Below are 21,296 nucleotides of genomic sequence, written 5' to 3' on the forward strand. Positions count from 1 at the left end.
AAAAAAAAAAATGTATCAAATTAAAATGTTTTGGTACAACAAATGAAATAATTATAAAATTGGAGAGACAAGGCATGTAATATGACGAATATATTTGCAAACCATACATCTGATGAGGATATAATATCAAAACTGTATAAGGATTCAAACATCTCAGTAATAAAATTGCAATCTCAGGCCAGGAGAGATGGCTAACCAGTCTTGTTGCTCTTACAGGGGACCTGGGTTAAGTTCCTAGAACCCAACTAGTGGTTCACAACCATCCACAATTCCAGCTCTAAGGAATCCAGTGTCTTCTTCTAACCCTCATGGGCACCAGACAGGTATGTGATGAATGTGTGTGTGTGTGTGTGTGTGTGTGTGTGTGTGTATACACACATGCAAGCCAATTACTCATACACATAAAATAAATAAATCATGAAACAATATAAAAAGAAATCCCAATTAAAAATATCAAAGAATCTGAATAGGTATTTCTCTAACTTTTTCCAACATTACTTGTCATTTTGGAAGTACAAATTAAAGTTATAACTACTTATTACATCACTCCTGTTAGAATTGTTATTATTAAAAATAATTCAATTATTTATTATTATTGAATTATTAATTAAATACTTATTTGGCTGTATACAGAGAAAAAGGTATCCTTTTGTACTGGTGATGAGAAATTAATATAACCACTATGGAAAACAGTATGGAATTTTCCTCAAATATTTCATCTTTTCTTAGTCACTAGATGAAGTGTATATGCAAAGGTTACCCTTCAACCTCCAGTCACAGTTCCCTCGAAGGGCTTTATGCCCTACCTCCCATAAATACTCAACTGCCATAGCACATCTAGACTTCTTTAAATATTCATAGCAAACTTCCACATATGCTGTACCTTTCCTCCGTATCTATATTTTAACTTTCTCTTCTCCTGAAGTCTAACTTTTCCAGAATCCTTACCAGTCAAGTCTCCTCTTCACTACATTCTTACCTACAAAAGAAACCATGCACTCTCATTGCTGCTCTTCCCTCTGAATACAAAACAAATTAAAACCAAGCTAAGGGAGAAAAGTAATTTCCTGAAGCTTACCTGTACCACCACTGTTAGTGGGTCCTTTGGGTTGGGTCATAACTCCACCACATGGATTCCCTGTAATTTAAAAGAAATTGAGACATAGAAATTGATAAGGAAAAGTAGATTTGTTTACAGTTTGGCCAAATCAAGAAGAAAAAGACTGCAAGTATCTTAGCTAAAACCAAGGTTTTCCCTACTCTCCCGGTAGTAACTGGTTGGGAAAAATTCAAGCATGTAGTCAGTCTCCTGTTCAGCTGTGACCCGTTGACCTCAGCTGTGGCTCAAACCTCATGGGCAGGAGTAAGATGCTCCTCACAGCTGCAGGCTATGTCAGAGTGACTGCTTCTCCTTCCCACCAATCTAGCTCCAGTTATCTTGAAACTGGTAGTCTCAAATGGGCCCTTTGTGGGAAACTTTCACTATGTCCTCATAAGTTACTGCTGCATAAGTCATGTTCTCCTCAAACTGCCACCCCCTTCCCCAATACTGAAGTTCAGCTGATGACCTTCCCACTTCTCTTTCATCAAAGAAGCAGACCAAAATCCAAGATTTCCACAATGTCCCACCGTATATCCCCACCCACCTGTGTCTGCGTTTTGCTCTCCTGCCTGTTGTGATAACCAACATATCTGAAACCCTGGATGAGAATTTTAATGCTGGATATGGGCTTCAGAAAGAAGCAGATAAGGTTACTGTGGAAAGCTTGAGTCACTGCCATTCTCATTCATGATGGGAACTCCATAATTATGGTCTACTGAGTGCTACATCAATATAACAAAAATGGAGTTTCAAATGACAACATTAAATCAGTTGACCCAATCCAAACTTAGACTAATTTCTGGGATAACCATCAAAATACATACTCTACTTGTGATGAATTAATATAAATATTAATGACTACAAATTTCAGGAAAATTATCATTCAGTTTCCGATATGGAGGCTTTTTGTCCATTCATAGTCTGTTTGTTTTCCTCTCTTGGTAAGCAAAATCCTCCTATTAGACCTCATTTACAATTGTACACCTTTAGATGCCTCTTACTTCTCTCCAGTGACAGAAGTTGTAACAGTCAGTAACACCCAGAAGGAAACATATGACAAACTGAAAATAAACCAATTAAGGCCAACTTTCAAAGATATGGGTAGGTTTATGAGTGGAAACACAGTGATATAATATGCCAATGCTAGTTCCTAAGATCAAGGGCAACCTTCATCCATAAAGGATGAGATACAGGAGCAGTCACACCTCAGAGTCTATCATGGAAAGGGAAGTAACCCAAAAGGGACAGAATGTTCACAAACACCCACATCTTCTATTGAAAAGACTTCTGACAAAATCCAGCTGATGCTATAGGGCAAGGGAGTGTGTTGAGGAAGTGTATTTATATCATTTTACCAGGGCGCAGAATAGAAAAAGAAGATTGGAGCTGGATCTTGAGTGTTAAGCTCCATCATTGGTTAATTGCAATCTCTAAGTCAATTAAACACATTTCACAGATGGTTCCCAGCTCAATCAAAACCACTCAGGTCATGGAGATGGAATTAGCATGTTAAAGAAGCAATATACAGCTTTCAGTTTACATCACAAAAGCCAGTTAATGTGTGGGATATGATTCTCATTCCAGGTAAATTCCTGGGTTAATTTCTATAATTCAAGGGGGTGAAAAGTTAATCATGGCGATGTTCATAAATTAGTCAGACAGCATGACTAACGGGACTTTATTAAATAAACTGCATTCTTTGCATCTAGCACACAAATAGACTTGGAGATGAATGATACCTCCTTCTGGTCCTTTGCTCCTTCCAACCTTGTCTGTCCCTTTTCCCACTCCAGGTCACTTTTTGGCATTTAAATCCAAGTCTGCTTTTATCCAAAGTGCCTGCTTCATATGCTGTCATATATAGGGTGCCTCCTGGAGCTCAGCCCATGGACTCAAATGAGATGGTTTTCTGTCAGACTGAATACTAATTATGTCTCCATGCCAAAGCTAGGTCTGCATAATGACATCATTTGCAAGTGAGTTGGAAGTGGAATTGCAAATAGAGTTTGCTTTGATATTTATGGGCATAAAGAGAGTGGTGCCCTGCAGCTTGTCTACCTGTCCGTTTTGACTTATTTGTTTTCAGAGGTTTCACTTTGAAAATCCAGGGTCCCTGGGTTATACTGTGGATTAGGTAAATTGTTCCTTACCTAAATCACTGGCATCCCTTTTCAAGGCTTCAAAACTCACAACTCAAATACCCAGAACAAGTTTTGAAACAGCAATTATTTATATTGTCAAATGCCTGATATTCCCTTCAGGTAATCCACACAAGCTTAGCATGATTGGCATTCTGAGACAGTGTGATTTATGCTGCTGACATCAACACCCTTATTTCACTCCTAAAAACATCTCACTTTTAAAATAAACTAATAAATGGAAGAGACATTTTGGTGGGGGAGGGCATTTCGGGGTCAGGTAGAAACCTGGTGCAAGGGAAGCTCCCACTAATCTACAAGGATGACCCCAGCTAAGACTCCTGGCAATGGTGGATAGGTAGCCTGAACTGGCCATCTCCTGTAATCAGATTGGTAAGTATCTCAATTGTCATTAGAGAGTCTCCATCCAGTGACTGATGGAAACAGATGCAGAGATCCACAGTCAAGCACTGAGCTGTGCTTGGGGAATCCTATTGAAGAGAAAGAGGAAGGATTGTACAAGCCAAAGGGGTCAAGGTCATCAAAAGGGAACTCACAGAAACAACCAACCTGGGCTCATTGGAGCTCACAGACTCTGGACCAACAGCTAGGGAGCCTAAATGGGACTGATTTAGGCATTCTACATACGTGTGACAGACAGTTGTATAGCTTCATCTACTTGTGGGACTCCTAGTGGTTTTAGCAGGGCCTGTCCCTAATGCTTTGGCTGGCTTCCATGAACTTTATTCCTCATACTGTGTTGCCTTGCCAGCTTTAATACAAAGGGAGGAGCTTAGTCCTACCTCAAATTCATATGCCATGCTTTGTTGACACCCATAGGAAGCTTGCCCCTTTCTGATGAGAAACAGAGGAGTGGATTGGAGAGAGGGGAGGGAGAGGAGAAGAGGGAGAAGAAACTGTGGTCTGGATGTAAAATAAATAAATAAATTTAATTAATAACAAAATAAAACAAACCAATAATTACCTTCAGTTAATTCACTACAGTTTCAATATATGGTCCACTCTTCTGTGGTCTGTGCAATAAGATCAACTGTCCATCTAAAATCACATCTTCTTTTACCCTTTACATGAGGCTCAAACATCTTGTAATATTTACTGTGCTCAAGTAGCTTAATGACTAATAAATCCATGTTGTAAAAGCAATGAGAGCTTGGGATATGGTTCCGTTTTTTTTTAGCCAGTGCTTACGTAACATGTATAATACCTTGAGTCTAATTCTCAGCACCATGAAGAAAAGAGGAAAGAAAGAGAGAGACAGAGACAGAGACAGAGAAGATACACAGTGACCAGAGGGGCGTAGTGGAGCAAACATAAGGAACAGTATTTTGACAGAAGAACAATGGATTGCCTTGAGCTGCCCTGGGCTATGGGCTGGAGAACTGACCTTGGTATTGTCAGCTGTGTTTCATGCCCTTGAGGCTGGCTGATATTTTGCTTATTTGACATTTTTGTTGTTTGTTTTGTGAATTAGAAAGTCACATAAGCTTTCTCCCAGTTAAACATGGCCAGAAGCCACATAAAGGGTATTTGTAGGAGATTAAGTAGTATGGATCACATATTAGGGAAACCGGTTCTGTAATTGTCAGCCAAATAGTGCAGCTAAAAACATATAACCAGAGTCTTACATCCCTGCCTCCTTCCTGGTGTGCTAAAAAATAATCAGTGGAACCTGTTATAATATTCAGTGATGTGGCAGTGTTCTGGCAGTAATAAGAAGAAATTATGTCTGTATGATAAGTATCTATTTCTAGAGTCGAGAAGTGCTGTGGGACGGTCTGTATGTCAAATTGCTCTGATTGGTCAATAAATAAAACACTGGTTGGCCAGTGGCCAGGCAGGAAGTAGGTGGGACAAGGAGAAAGGAGAATTCTGGGAAGCGGAAGGCTGAGGCGGAGAGACATTGCAGCCGCCGCCATGACCAGCAGCATGTGAAGACACCGGTAAGCCACCAGCCACATGGCAAGGTATAGATTTATGGAAATGGATTAATTTAAGCTATAAGAACAGTTAGCAAGAAGCCTGCCACGGCCATACGGTTTGTAAGCAATATAAGTCTCTGTGTTTACTTGGTTGGGTCTGAGCGGCTGTGGGACTGGCGGGTGACAAAGATTTGTCCTGACTGTGGGCAAGGCGGAAAACTCTAGCTACAGAGAAGAATTATTTCAATATGGTTGTATTCTAGTCCAAGAAGAGGGGCAGTTCTTAGAGGCCATGCATACCTGGGATCACCTGTTATAGTCCTCTTATTCAGTAGTTTGCCAGGATCATACACAGTTATTAGTGCAGATTGACCTAAAGTGACCTCTGGCACCTGGCCCAATTCCTGTCCATGAGTCTGTAGAATTATCAAACACTAGAGCAAAGGGCTCATATAGCAACCTTCCTGTTCCCCCTATACCTGTCAGGTTGTTGGCAACTCAACTAGACCATGTTGGCACCTGCTGAATTAAACAGATATCATAGCTGCCTCCTAAAATACATTTTCTTCTGACAGGAAACTCCATAACATTGCTTTGTTCCCTAGGACTTATCCCCATGAGTATAGTTATCCTGATATAAAGACATTACTCAAAGGCCAAATTGTGGTCAGAGGGTTTCTCCATCCCACCAGGTCCCTGCATTCCTGGGGTCTGCTTATAAAATAATCACTCAGATGCTTATATTAATTATAACTGCTTGGCCATTAGCTCAGGCTTATTACTGACTAGCTCTTACACTTAAATTAATCCATAATTCTTATCTATGTGGCTTGGTACCTTTCTCAGTTCTGCCTCATCATCTTGCTTCCTCCGTGGCTGGCTGGTGACTCCTGACTCAGCTTTCCTCTTCTCAGACTTATCTTGTCTGCTTATCCCACCTATACTTCCTGCCTGGCTACTGGCCAATCAGCATTTAATTATCAACCAATCAGAGCAACACATTCCAGCATACAGCATACATTCCACAGTACCAAATAACTTCTTAAAATGAAGGCTTTGGAGGAAATTCTCTCTCTCTCTCTCTCTCTCTCTCTCTCTCTCTCTCTCTCTCTCTCTTTCTCTCTCTCTGTCTCTCTCTCATTGTGTGACTGTGGGGCTGTGTGCATGTGTATTTAAGCATGTGTAGCTATATGTGGCTATGTGGCATCTGTAGCTGTGTTCTGTGTTTGTGCATGTTTATGTGTGTGTGGCTCTGTGTGTATGTGCGTGCCTGTGTCTATGGTTATGTGTGTGGTTGTGTATAAGCTCTCCATTGTTTAAATCACCATGTCCAGTGCCTCCCTGTCATGAGCATACCACATCAGAAACATAGATCAGTATATCCCTGTCTCCTAACAGTGCCAAAATTTATGAGGTATCAATAAATGTATAAGGTAGGTGATTTTGGTGGCAGCAATTTGCCAAGTAGTCTTGCTATCCTTGGTAGCCCTGGCCAAAGAGAAAAAGGCTCTGCCAGACAGATCTTAACTAGAAATTCTAACACTCCAAACACACACTAACTAATGCTTTATATCTGTAGATTACAGAAGAGTTTTCAGGCAGTTAAAAGGGTCACAGCAGAGTTCAAGAGTTCCAGCTCTACTCTGGTTAAGGAACTGGTCTTGGAATCCAAATAGAGATTGATTTGAATCCTGTGCTCATGACCCATCTTTTACTTTGACATAAGTTACTTAAATGTTCTGGGTCTGTTTCTTTAGTTTAAAAGGTGGGGGTGAGGAATATTTACATAAACAGGTTAATGTGAATTACAAGAAAATATATGAACTCTATAAATTAAGGACAGTAAATAAGCAAGAAAATTGTTGCATAATGTATTTGATAAGATTTGCTTTCTCATACTTTTCCTCCCCAAATAATTAACAACTTTGAAAGTGTTATTTACCCTGGGTTCCGTACTATATCACAAACCAGCAGGCTTGTTATACTTTTGAATTCTAACATGCTAAACATTTTTAGACAAGTGTGTTTATATATAACTTCACATTGTGTTTGTTTGTAATAAACACATCCATATGCTCTTATTACACTCTTTGAAATACAATGATAGATTGTCTACAAATATACTTTTTGATATATTATATATATATTATACATATGTGATATGTCAACATAATATCCTAAACATGACTTAAGTAAGACTTTATTTAAAATATAACACATTGTCTCATTTAGGGTTTTTATTGCTGGGAAGAGATACCATGATCATGGCAACTCTTACAAAAGGAAAACATTTAATTGGCGTGGCTTGCTTACAGTTTCAGAGGTTCAAGCCATTATCATCATGGCAAAGAGCATGCTGGCAGACATGGTGCTGGAGAAGTAGCTGCGAGTACTATATCTTGCAGACAACAGGAAGTCAGCTGAGACGCTGGATGGTATCCTGAGCATAGAAAACTCAAAGCCCACCTCCACAGTGACACACTTCCTCCAACAAGGCTATACCCACTTCAACAAGCCACACTTCCTAATAATGCTACTCCCTATGAGATTATGAGAGCCAATTACATTCAAACTACCATACACATAATAAAACAATGTGAACTCAAAATGTGGTAGACATCCTGAACAAAAATAGATGATTATATACGTGAGATTTTCATTAAGGCATCAACCATAAATAATAGCCTAATAAGTGAAGTCAATTATATAGCTACTAGTGACTTAATTCTCTGAAATTATAAATAGGTCCTAGTAATGTTTAAAAAAACAGTACTAGGAATTGGAGATGCAGATCCATAAAGTACTCATCTAGCATGCATGAAATCTGGGTTGAATGCCTGGTACTGAAAAAAAAAGTACAGTCTTCCATTTTTTTCATAATAGTGCTATCCTTGGATAATTCAATATAATACTGTGCTGGCTAGTCTTGTGTCAGCTTGATACAAGCCAGAATTATCTGAAAGGAGGGAACCTCAATTGAGAAAAATGCCTCCATAAGATCCAGCTGTAAGACATTTTCTTAATTAGTGACTGATGGAGGAGGGTCCAGCCCATTATGGGTGGTGCCATCCCTAGGCTGGTGGTCCTGGATTCTATAAGAAAGCAGACTGAATAAGCCATGTGAAGGAAGCCAGTAAGCAGCACCCTCCATGGTCTCTGCATCAGATCCTGCCTCCAGGTTCCTGCCCTGTTTGTGTTCTTGTTCTAACTTCCTTTGGTGAAAAACAGCAACATGGAAGTATAAACCAAATAAACCCTTTCCTCCCAAAATTGCTTTTTTGTCATGGTGTTTCAATGCAGCAATAGAAACCTAAGCCAATCACCAATACCTAGAGTTTTTGTTACATGAAGTTAGGTCTTAAGCTCAGGTGATTATAGGCAAGTTTTCCCAGTAATAATCAACCTCAAGACACTGGAAGTCATGAATTATATTATACATTGCCTTAGAACTTTGATTTGGTCTGTACACTGGAGGGTGGTTAGCCCCACTGACCAGCCAATGCTCACAATATCAAAAGCACTGGGACAATAGAAAGACGTTCTCAATTCCCTAAACTCCCTACCTGAGAATCTGCACTGTTTGGGGGTTTCAGATACACTCTCACTCACTGTGGTCTCAACTACAGAATCAGTTCAGTATGATGACCCTGGAGACTGCAGACTTTGAAGCAGTCACCATGTCCTTCTGAAATGTCAGTAAGTCATATCTATCCTAAAGAGATACTTTACCTTAACACTAAATTGTGTTTTCTGTTTCAATGCATTGTTCAGTCTAACATTTTAAACAGTGATTGTGATGTATCATGTTACTGCTTTCTTGTTTCCTTACCTGTGAATTAAATAAGCATTTCTCATTTTTATCTCAGTTACTGAAAATGAGGTATCTCACATAATGAATGGTAAAGCCTTGTCAAATTAGAATGCACACTTCCCTCTGTACTGGCACAGCTCATTATATGTCACCTTTTTACTAATAAGTATACAACCTTAAGGGATCTATAAGAGATATTGCTAAGAACCTTACTAAAACTAAGATAAACTATGTCCCCATCATTTGTCTTAGGTACCAAATTAGTAATGTTATTTGCCTCTAACTTCATGAAAAGACATTTAATATGTTGATCTTTCAGTGTCAATTTTTTAAATGTCAGTATGTCAGTCTTTCAGATATTAATAAACATTATTAATATCTAAAATTGTGATTGTTCTTTATATACTGGATAATATTTTTTATGCTTACCATCAAGGAAACACCATAAAAACCTTCCTACAAGACAATGGAAACCAGTATTCATGAGAAGTACAAGGGAAGATGCATCGTGGGTAATAATGTAACCAGCATTACATAAATGATATTAGAGAAATGAAAAGCAAGATGGCCCATTGAATTTTCAAGCATAAGTTCCAGAGTGTCAAGATGTTTTGTGAACACAGGATTCAAATCAAATTCTATTTGGACCCTAAGTCCAGTACCTTAACTGGTGTATAAGTGAAAGAACGTGAGCTCCACTGTGGTTCTCTCAGGGGCTGCCTGGAAAACTCTGACCCTGCTACACATGGTCTGACTTCACAACCTTCCTTTGGAATACTTGTTTACAAAACCAACATCACATGGATGATTCCAAGATCTGGTATCAACATAAACAATAACTAGACCCCCTTGGACCATGGCTGGAGTGGCCTCTAAATCCCTGGGTGATGGACCAGGAAAACGTCCCCCTATGGGTCCCAATGGCTCTCTTTTCTCAAGAGAAAGTCTTTCATATGTATTTGCAATTTAATAACCTGGAGCCCGTGATGAGTGGAGTCTAGGCAATTCTTGAGATGCCTTTAAAATGTTTTTCCTACTATTTCAGCACAAAGAGCTTGGCACTTTTTTTTTTTCATTTTTTGTTTGTTTGTTTTGTTGTTGTTCGGTAGGTTGGTCTTTTTTTGTTTTGTTTTGTTTTTATGGTGTTAATCTCTTTAGCAACTATATCTTCCTTTTTGAGTAAAAGTTCTCACTTGTAAAAATCTGTATTTTCTGCTATTAGCTCCAAATTCTTTCTGTAAATCTGGCTGAAACATTCAGCCAGTAATACTCATAGCATAACATGATTGCTAAGATGTATTAGAATTTCCTCTACTAACCTAATTAATATAAATCTTTTTATCTAGTCTTACATGTGTTTTCTGAATATGGACAAAACATAAATAATATCATTGTTGGAATGTATCATGAATGGCCTCTATTCCAATTGCCAAGAGTCCTTGTTCCTATATAAGGCTTATGAGCCTAGTGTCTACTGAATTCCCTCTAGAATTTCCCATCAAGCTGTATTTAGTGCATTCTGAGGATTCACTAGCTCACAGCTCAGGAACTCTTCCACATGGCAAAAAGGTGAGATCACTCAAACCCAAGCTTCCAGTGATAGAAGCTAGTCCTGATTTTGTGTTGCTGGTGTTACAGTTGCCACTGTTTTTCTCATGGAAGGGGACATCTCCTGTACTTGCATTGATTACTTTATCTTTTCCCTATACTTCAAAAATTTGACAGCATTTGCATAGCTATGAGTCTTTTTCTGTGGAAAAAATACTGTATTTAGAGATACATTTTATTAAGTTTATATAAACTCTTTGACAGTCCCTTACATGAATAATATTCATAGTCTGATGAATCCCACCATCCTCTTTATCTACCACCCACCCCCAACCGTCTGTTTCTCAAACTCATGACCTTTTTGGGTCCATTGGACTTAATCAGCACCACCTGTGTAATCGCTGGATTGGGACTATCCTTTAGAGCCTGGTGGGGCCTCTGATGGTTACACAACTGAAGGAACTGATTCACCCTTCGTCTGTACATCTTTAGAATAAATAGCTCAGCAGTGAGGGCTTGGGCTCCATGAAGTTCTGATGCATCCTTGTATGGACCTTGGTGCTCCCATTCTTGTACAGTAATCCCTACTTGTTAAGCATTATTCATGACTATAATGGCTGTGTATCAACCAGAAGATGACATTTTGTAGCCTTTCTTCCTATCATGCTGCCCTCACAGTGTTCCCTGATCCTTAGATCGTACAAATATCATGTTTAAGGTCTTTGTTTGATGAGATTGTCTAATCCTTTTGCTTCATCATTTTCTAATCTCAGAATTTAGGATTATTTTGCAACTCCCCCCTCTTTTCATTTTATTATATGATTTTTATAACATTTTACTGACTTTTTGGAGTTAATTTAGTTATTCTTATTTTAATTAGTTGTGGGAGAAGATAGGGAAGACTTTCTTAATATAATATTGCCAATCATATTTACTCTTTGTATAATTTTATTGATTCAAATACATATTATTTTCATTGCTTTTATTTTTCTATGAATATTAAGTGTTTTTCCTTTCCAATATGCATTTTATTGAGTCACTTTAACATATATCTTATATATAATATATTACATATTAATATATGTATTAAATGAAGGAGACCTGTCCAGATCCAGGAATTTCTATTTCTATGATTATTTGTTTGAATTGTCTAGTAGTTGATAAAATATAAAGCTGAATGTTGGATTGCACTTTGCAAATAGGCCAGAATCTAGCAGGCTTTCACCTACTGTTAGTGCATTGTACCAAGGAGAAAACTTCTTCAATATTGTCTGATATCCTGGAAGTCCAAAAATTATGGAGTATTAAGATAAAACTAGTATTTTACAATATGCCCTAAATATATTCTTTCTATAACATGAATGAAGATTTTCTACAAGACATAATCTTGTCTATACATCATATTTCTAGCATATTCTTTTTCTAGAAAGTTGTATGTTCTGTTGGGCAAAGACATGGTGATTTGGGAAAGACAGAAAGGCTGCCAGAAGGTTCATTTATTGCAAAATTGGCATTTAAGTTGCTTTCTAATTCTCTGGATGGTATAATCTCTGTGATTCTGAGTAGAGAACAGAAAGCAGAGGGGATTGAGATAGTGATCTTTTAAGGCTTGAGGTTGCAGCTTCTGACAGCAAAGTATAAGAAAATTTTCAATTACATTTTCCCCCATTCATTTCTAATTGTCCTGAATTCTGTGAGAAATCTTTCTAAAGTGTGGGCACAACTTGGCTGCCATTCTGAGTTTCTGCTTATAGCATGATGCGTTCTTTCTTTATATGCCCTAATGAGGTTAGGTCACATTCCTGTCCAGACCGACTAAAGTCAGTTATCTTGTATTCAGATTTCTGCAATTTAGAAGGAATAAAACTTTCCTAAATATTTTCTTTTGGGGATGGAGAAACCTGAAACAGATCAAAAGCAAATTCTCTACATTGGAAATTATACCTTCCTGGGTGCATTTCTTCTCATCTCTTAGCTGATATTTATAAACCATCATCTAGCCAATACTCAAGCATCCACTGAAACAGTCACCTCCAAGACACTGAGCACCTGTATCTTAGTGTTGGAGGTGGATGAAATAAGACAGATTGCCTTCTGTTATGGAATTGAGAGTAAATGAGGGAAGATATTATTAACAAGAAAATTTAACATAGAAATACATAACCCACATAGAAGCATTTGGGAATAAATGTGTCTTGATATAAGAATACTTTAAACTCACACCGTAATCTTAGAAGAGTTCAGCCTAAGGTGCTTGGCCCTCTCTCCTATCCCCTGATGGACCTCCTACTGGCACCTAAGAGAAGAGTTGCCATGCAGTAAAATCTCTTGGTTTGCCTTTTCAGATTTCCAGTGAAGAATAGCAGAGACGGTGTCCATGGAGGCTGTTTATGCCTCTGTCCACATTCCTTCCTATAATAGACACAACAGAACTAATGTACCATTATGCATGCTTTCTCTGTTGAGTTTAACAGAGGGCAGCAACTTCCTCTTCTTGTAAGGTAACCATGTAGCAGGATTGTCATGTAACTCATTCTCTTGTTGACATACACATAGGGGGTTTAAATCACTGTATGATAAATCATTGCTCACTTTGAAATGGAATCTTTTAAAAGTGACACATAAAAATTGTATGCATGCACATATCTGCCTCAGGGATTTTTGTTTGTGTATTTCCAGATCTTTGTTTGTGCACTTTGTATATATAATTGGAAAGCATGCTGTTTAACCTAGTTAATGTGTTAGATCAACTCATTCTTTCACTACTAGGATTGTACAAAGAAATGTAACAGAAATTCATCTTGTAGAATTTCTCTGGAATCCTCAATGGCATTCATTGACAATTTTTGGCCTTAGGATAATAACTATATTTTCTTTAAAAATTTTAAATGAAACTTGTGAAATGCAATCAACCAGAGTCTAAATAAAATATATTAGTGAATGTCTAAAGGCAATAGAATATATTGCTTAATTGGTGAAGACAGACTCTCAGGAATTCACTTTTATGAAATCAAGTGAAATAAACTTTATTATAGGAACAAAAATCTAATTTGGACAAAATATAAGTTGGGAATATGTGTGTCTTGATATCTATAATATTATTACCTATAGTATAGATTATTCCTTCTTCTTGTTCTTATCTTTATGCCAAAGATGTGCAGGTTAAAAATAGTGGTCAAGCAATTTTCTTCACTTACATGAGGAGACAAAGGGATCAAATGTGGTTGTTTTAACTTACAGAGAGAAGAAAGATTATGTGAAAGGAGGAAGGGAGGGAGAAAGACAGAGAGAAAGAAAGAGCAGTATCTTGTATCTGTATTTTGTATCTCAGAATACTTTCAGTATCTCAAGGATAGACTCATCAGCAGAGACAGATGAGTAACTGCAATAGCATAGGAAAATAGACTTATGGATTTTATAGGATTAGCTGTATACTATCCAGAACACAAAACCATACATCCAAAAGTAACAACAGCACCTAGTATATAGATACCACATTGTAGAAGCCTGCCTTTTCCTAGGACAACATATTCTTATGACATAAAACATCAAAAAGAAACTGCATATATGGTCCAGGGCATGGATTCTAACAATCAAGGCAGGTTGAGTTATGCTGCGATAACAAACAAATGTGAGAAATCTAGTGACTTAACTAGACAAATGTATATTTTTCATTGTTTCAAACCCTTAGAGAACACAGACTAGTTCCCCAAATAGCTGGTCATTCAGCAAGTCAGAGACGCAGGCTCCAGCATTCTCCTGATGAACATTTAGTTAACAAACCTGGGAAAGAGACAACGAAAGATGTACATTGACAAAGTAATAAACATTGCTGGCTCAACAACCATCACATGACCTCACCAGTGTCATCTTCATACACTACAAAGTGTGGGTCAATGCTCAAATGTCCCTAAAGGTCTAAAATAGAGATCAACATGTTACATGAGCAAAAGAGTAAAAATTTTCTTAAATGTGCATTATATGTTCAATATAAATATAATACAAATATTATATATTTATATTGTATATATTATATGAAAGAAGTTAAAATATAATTTGTAAATAAGAGCTAGTAATATATCTAGAAACCATGTATGCTCATAAGTTCTATTTATAAAATTGTTAGATTTAATTATATAAATATATATGAGTGGTTGTCAATCAGGGCAGTTTTGCTTCTTTGGGAACATGTGTCAGTATTAAGAGGCCTTTTTGTTTGTTCTCCTAGCACCTACTACCTAGAGCATAGAGGTGTCAGTTACCATTTTACAGTGCATAGGACAACTGTAGAAAGAGAAATAACAATAGTGCTGAGGTTAAGGCAGTATCAGACAGCAATGAGACTATATAATGAAAGGCATAGCTAGGGTACAAGTTTGGAGAAAATGCCCTTTGGACCTACAATTTCACCCTCCAACATAGAGTAGATATTTGAAATCAATAGTGACTATATTGTCATAGCCTCCAGTTAGAATACATGGATTCAGAAGTCAAAAAGTAGATGTGAGTATATAAAATTTCTAGTAATAGTCTCATAAATGTGCCCATAACTTAGAAACCCTTCCTCATAGCTCTAAACCTTGGTTCTGAGACAGGGAAGATTTCTCCAGATTGCATAGCAAGAATTTCATTAACTCCAAGCCAGGGCTGCCTTGTGACCCAAGGTTTTGAGTACCAAGAGAACAATGTGTAAAGAATTTTCACTTTCAAAATTTTTTTAAATCATGAATAAAGCTGAACTTGTACAGTGAGGAAAGAGAAAACTGTCTTCCATGAAGTAACTATAAGAACATCCTTCAATACTCTGCTGCCCTATCCTGATGGTAATCAATAATTCTAAGAGCCATTGGCTGATGACCAAAAGCTTAGAAACCTTAATGCATCACCCACTAGGGAAAACATCAGGAACAAAAGAGGCACTTGCTTAGGTTGATGGCAATGATAACGATAGTAATACACTACAGAGTGGGCAGCATCAGAAGAAAGTTAAAGACAATGATTGCTTTCCTAAAAAAGTGGAGATGGCTCTTCCAGTTGATTATCTTCCTTCCCATTTCCCTAGAAAAGGAGACAAACTCACTCTCAGTAGCAATTCTTCTCAAAGAAAATTGCTATTGGACAAAGCAGATTATACACGGTGGTGCAGAGCTCTGCAGAGACACCCCCTTCCGGAACCAAGACAACTCACTGCCCCCACATATGTCAGAAGTCCCACCTATGAATGCTCACCCCTCTGTACTTTTAGGGGGAATTTCTTTTAGTCAGATAAGAGCTACACCACCCAAAATTGAGCTGCCTTGCCAAGGCAGATTATATTCAGTGACTAATCTATGCAGAAACACAGAGCACATGACTTCTCTCTTCATTAGCATGGGCTGATAATGCCCAAGAACTGACTCTACTTTCAGAGGTCATCTGGCTCAAGTAACACAAAACTTCCTTTTACATTTTACATTTTTTTGCCTTCCTTGGTTCTTTCACGAAAAGGACCAAAAAGATGTTTCCAGTTAAGATGGTGGCTTTGAAGCTATTTTTCTGTGATCCATTAGTTAATGCCAGAGATAGAATGTATTCCTATACAGAATGATCTGACCAAAGTTAAATATAAAATAAAGGAAGCTCACATGGGCACTACAAAATCCTCTGCAACAAAACAGCCAAGAACAGCCACAACGAGTGTCCAGCTTCATCTACACCATGCTAAGGTCAATTGTAGCTGCCAGTGTTGTCTCCTCCTGGACCTGTGTGCTGGACCAATAACAAGATAGAAAGAGAATGATTAGACTGTGGAGGTATGAGTAGGGCCTGGGTATATCATGAGTGAAGGTATATCTAGAGGAACATTGACTGTGGAGATTGTTTTACAAATACAACATGAGAATCTGAAAGTGAGCTTCTCCAGGAATGCCACAGAATAAACAGAATGAGAAGACATACCTCCACCACTATCTGTAAACTTGACAGCCTGGAAACAAAGCAGAACTGGGAAGGAATCCATTATTCCAATTATGCCAAAGCAGGGCTGGTGCAATGACTCAGCAGTTAAGAGTGTTAGCTGCTCTTCCAGATAACCCAATTTCAATTCCCAGCACCCACGTGGAAGCTCAGCACTGTCAATCCAGTATCGGAAGATCTAATGCCCTCTTCTAGTTTCCACAGGCATCAGGCACACAAAAGTGGTGCATAGACATGCATGTAAGAATAAAATGCACACAAATAAATAAATAAACACATAAATAAAAACTTTAAGCCACCAAATCCTTAATACTAATAGGAAGGGGAGAAAAGAATTAACTGTAATCCAACCAGCCAGTATAACAAAAATCAGAACCATAAGAATTAGGCCACTCCTTTATATAATAACATTAAATGTAAATGGTCTCAATTCACCATTTAAAAAAGTGAAGATTAGCTGCCTGGATTACAAAACAAGATTAATATATCTCTTGTTTTCAAGAAATACATCTAACTGGCAAAGATACTCTTTCTTGTATTGTGAGTCAAAGGATGACAGCTAAATCAAATAGACTTGAAAGATAAGCTACTGACGTAGCTATTCTAATATCTAAAGAAGTAGAATTCAATTGGGGTGTGGGGAATAGAAAGTGGAAACTTGGAGGGCTAAATAACACTAAAGATATTAATAAAACATTATATGGAAATCAACTATTGCAGAAGCCTCCTAAGAATATATACGTACATGAAAAGAGTTAAAATGGAGTTATCCTCTAATGGAGAAACAATATCCCTACCTAGAAGCTAACAAATAAAAAGGCCAATGTCAGGAGTTACTTCCACTAGAGTTGGACAGTGAGTTTCCAAAGATCCCAAACCTTACAGGTTATTGTCAATGCCCTTGCTTACCATCCAGAAGTTAATGGTAGAATCCTATTATTGAAGACACCACATATTTGAAACGTAGACAAAGAAATCAAGCTGATATTGACCTGGAAGCTTTATCTCTACTGGTTACCTTTCATAGTCCTGGAAGATGCCAAGCTTGATGTCAGGGAAGAAAATTAATCATCAACATCACTCACCTTTGAATTCTGTGAGCTGTAAAGATGATTGACCTGATAAGACATGCCCACTGTTGCAATAGTGGCATATATATCATGGGAGTAGCCAATCTCTTTCTTATTGCATTTAAAATCCACTACCCAAGATGAGAAATATATTTGGCACCCTTGTCAGGCTGAAAACCTATGGCTCAATAGATCATAGACACTAGGAGAGAACATACCACTTAAACCAACTCTTTTTTTTTTTTTTTTTTTTTTTTTTTTTTTTTTTTTTTATCGCAAAGCCCTACCAAGTGTGATTGAAGTTTTATTAACCTTATTAATACTGTATTAATATGTAATAATAATTTTTTTTTTTTATTATTTTATAACACCATTCAGTTCAACATAATAGCCACAGAAACCCCTGTTCTCCCCCTCTCGCCCACCCCTCCCCCCAGCCCACCCCCCATTCCCACCTCCTCCAGATCAAGGTCTCCCCCGAGGACCGGGGTTGACCTGGTAGACTCGGTCCAGGCAGGTCCATTCCCCCCTCCCAGACCGAGCCAAGTGTCCCTGCATAAGTCCCAGGATTCAAACAGCCAACTCATGCAACGAGCCCAGGACCTGGCACCAATGCACAGCTGCCTCCCAAACAGATCAAGCCAACTGACTGTCTCACCCGTTCAGGTGGCCTGATCCAGTTGGGGGCCCCTCAGCCTTTGGTTCATAGATCCTTAAACCAACTCTTAATGAGTCATCATTGCACCCATAGATTAAGGCATCTCTCAACTTTCATCACAGAAGTATCTGTTTGCAGTAGATGATGATCAACACAGAGACCCACAACTGGCCAGGGTACATAGAATAAGAGACCACAGAATTTTCAGGAATTCATCTTTCAGGCATAAATGCACTGTATTCCCCTTCCCAGGACTCAGAGATCCTTGTAGAAGAGTGAGCAGAAGGAGTGGAAAAAACAGAAATAGTGAATAACTCCATGGAAACATTGACTTCTAGACACAACAGGGCACCTGCTCATCTAAGTGCATAGTAGTTGTGACAACATGCACAAGCTCGATACAATACCAAGTCAGACCAAATGCCAGCACAAAGATGGGAGTTGAGTACTAAGCCCCACCCCAGCTGAGGGGCCAATGACAATTTTTAACTACTAGAAGAAAGGTCAGTTCTCTTTATACTGTAGCCCCTGGTAATTTGACCACACTCTAGTTGAAGGTCACACATCTAAGAATATTTGAACAGCACCAATTGGCCTTGCTCAGGGAGATTGAGATAGGAGTATCCTTGTAGCTCATTAGCCACCAACCTAGCTGAATTGGTGAGTGTCAGGTTTAGTGAGAAAATCTATCTCAAAACATAGGGGTGTTTAAGGAGCAAATTAGATGCCAACCATGCACACACATACACAAACACGAAAACAAAAAGAAATGAAACAATGAACTAGAGAACAGAAAATCAATAAAGAAAATTCAAATAAATAAAAAGTTTTTATAGAAGTGATTATCCCAAGATTCATTGCAATACAGATACTTAAATAGCACCCAAATCTTGAGAAAACAAATGAAAATCATGGAAGGACTCATGCTCCCCAATTTCAAGGCTGACAAAAAAGCTACAGTGGTGAAGCTGTGTTCCTAGCATGAGGCGATACAGAAAGATCAATGAATTTGCACTTACAATTCAAAAATAAACCTTGTAGTCATGACCAATTCATTTCAAACAAGATGCCCTCAAAGTAAATTGTGAATAAAATTGTCTTTTTAACACAGGATTATGGAAGGATGAGTGGATATATGAAAAGAAACACATTTGAATATCCAACATAATAACACAATCAAAAGTTAACTACAAGTATAAAATAGACCTAAATATTAGGTCCAGATAAATAAAATTCTTAGAAGAAAATCATGAAATTAAATTCTTTTAGCCCTGTATTGGACAATAATTATACACTAAATAAAAGCAATGTAATAAAATGCGAATAAGTTAAGCAATAGCAAAATGATAATAAAACTTTTGAATTGCAAATGATACCACCAGAAAAGTGAAAAGGTAGGCTGCACAAAATGAGAAAAAAAAATATTTTCAGATCTTATATTTCATGAGAAAATTCTACATAGAATATGTAAGTGCCCCAGCCAGGGGGGTGTCAATGGGGTCAACCCTCCTGCGGGAGAGAATGAAAGGGATGGGGAGACACGAAAGAAGACAGCAAGACAGTGTTCTGATCAAGCTGCAAATTTTATTCTCCTCAGCAAGGCTTATATAGCATGGGAGGGGGCAGGAAGGAGGGAAGGGGTGCACGATGTGCAGGACGTGCAGGTGAAGGGGGTTGGGCGTGCAGGTGAAGGACTGCATGAGGCTGCCAGGTGATAAGGTCACTGGTCAGGGCCCATTGTTCTGTTGCTATGCTACCTGACCTACCTGACCTGTTCTTTATCTTTGGGGGCATCTGGTTTAGGGCCTGTGGCTTTTTCTCTGGTCTAGCTAGTACTTTTTCATGGTTCATGTTTGGTCCCTGACATGTAAGAACCACTTGAATCAAACAATACATATATAAATAACACGATTTTAGAATTTTTAAAAATATTTAGTGTAGCACGAATTGTTAGAAGGTCTTATTAATAAAAACAAACCTGGAGCCAGGTATTTGAGTGAACGCTGGAAGATCAGAGAAGCAGAACAACCCATAGCTAACCTCACCTTGCTGATCCTGTTTCCTCAAACTGGAAGCCTCTGAGTCTACATCCAAATGGATCTCAGCTGAACTGCTGCTAAAAGCCTAAAAGCTTAACAGACTCTAGTTCCTGATCCTCAAGCCTTATATACCTTTCTGCTTCCTGCCATCAGTTCCTGGGGTTAAAGGCATGTGTCACCATGCCTGGCTGTTTCCAGTGTGGCTTTGAACTCACAGAGATCCAGATGGACCTCTGCCTCCTGAATGCTAGGGTTAAAGGTGTGTGTGCCACCAATTTTCTGGCCACTATATCTAGTGGCTGTTCTGTTCTCTGACCCCAAATAAGTTTATTAAGGTGCACAATATATTGGAGGACACAATATCGCAATTTAGTTGTTTAATTTTATTTTTGTGGACTTCATACAAGAGCACTGCATATCATCATTTCTGCTCCTCCCTTCCCACTCCAGCTTCTCCCACCTCTCCCTTCCTACCCCATCTCTTCCCACCCCTCCCTTCCCACTCCAGTCCCTCCCATGTCTACCCCTCCCTTTCAAACTCAAGAACTCTTCTTTAAAAATTGTTGTTACATATATTATATGTATATTGACACACATATATGTTATATATAATATATGTACACAAGTATATATAATCTACTGAGCTCATTTAGCATTGCTTATATGCATACTGTCCAGGACTAATCATTTAGAATTGAACAACCTATCTTGCTCCTGGAGAAGACTACCTATAGCTCCTATCTAATAGTGGGGCCACGTGGAATTTCCAAGTCTATATTTGGAACTGATATTACTCCAAAGAAGATATGAAAACACATCAAAACAGTAAATTCTCAGAGTTTAACTTGTGACCAAGACATTCTACTCCTAACTACCTCCCCAAGGAAAAGGAATAACCCCCACACACAAGGATGTATGTAAATGCAAAGCAGTATTTATAATGGAAAACAAAGTGTAAACAAAGGAGCTTCTCACCATCAGAAAAATTTGTAAAGAAAATGTAATCAATATGTATAAGAATATTTTTTGGCAACA

At 38.2% G+C, this 21,296-nt stretch overlaps 1 long non-coding RNA gene across 1 annotated transcript in view; it reads right to left on the reverse strand.

Annotated features, from left to right (window-relative positions):
* Positions 1–1,076: 1,076 nt before the first annotated feature.
* The window catches only part of LOC143272150 (uncharacterized), a 71,669-nt gene continuing 51,449 nt past the window's right edge, over positions 1,077–21,296 (reverse strand). Inside the window, exon 3 of the long non-coding RNA XR_013049591.1 lies at positions 1,077–1,138. This is a non-coding gene — a long non-coding RNA (uncharacterized LOC143272150). The remainder of the gene's footprint in view (positions 1,139–21,296) is intronic.

This window comes from Peromyscus maniculatus, chromosome 3 (genome assembly GCF_049852395.1).
Source record: "Peromyscus maniculatus bairdii isolate BWxNUB_F1_BW_parent chromosome 3, HU_Pman_BW_mat_3.1, whole genome shotgun sequence".
Taxonomy (NCBI): Eukaryota; Metazoa; Chordata; class Mammalia; order Rodentia; family Cricetidae; genus Peromyscus; species Peromyscus maniculatus.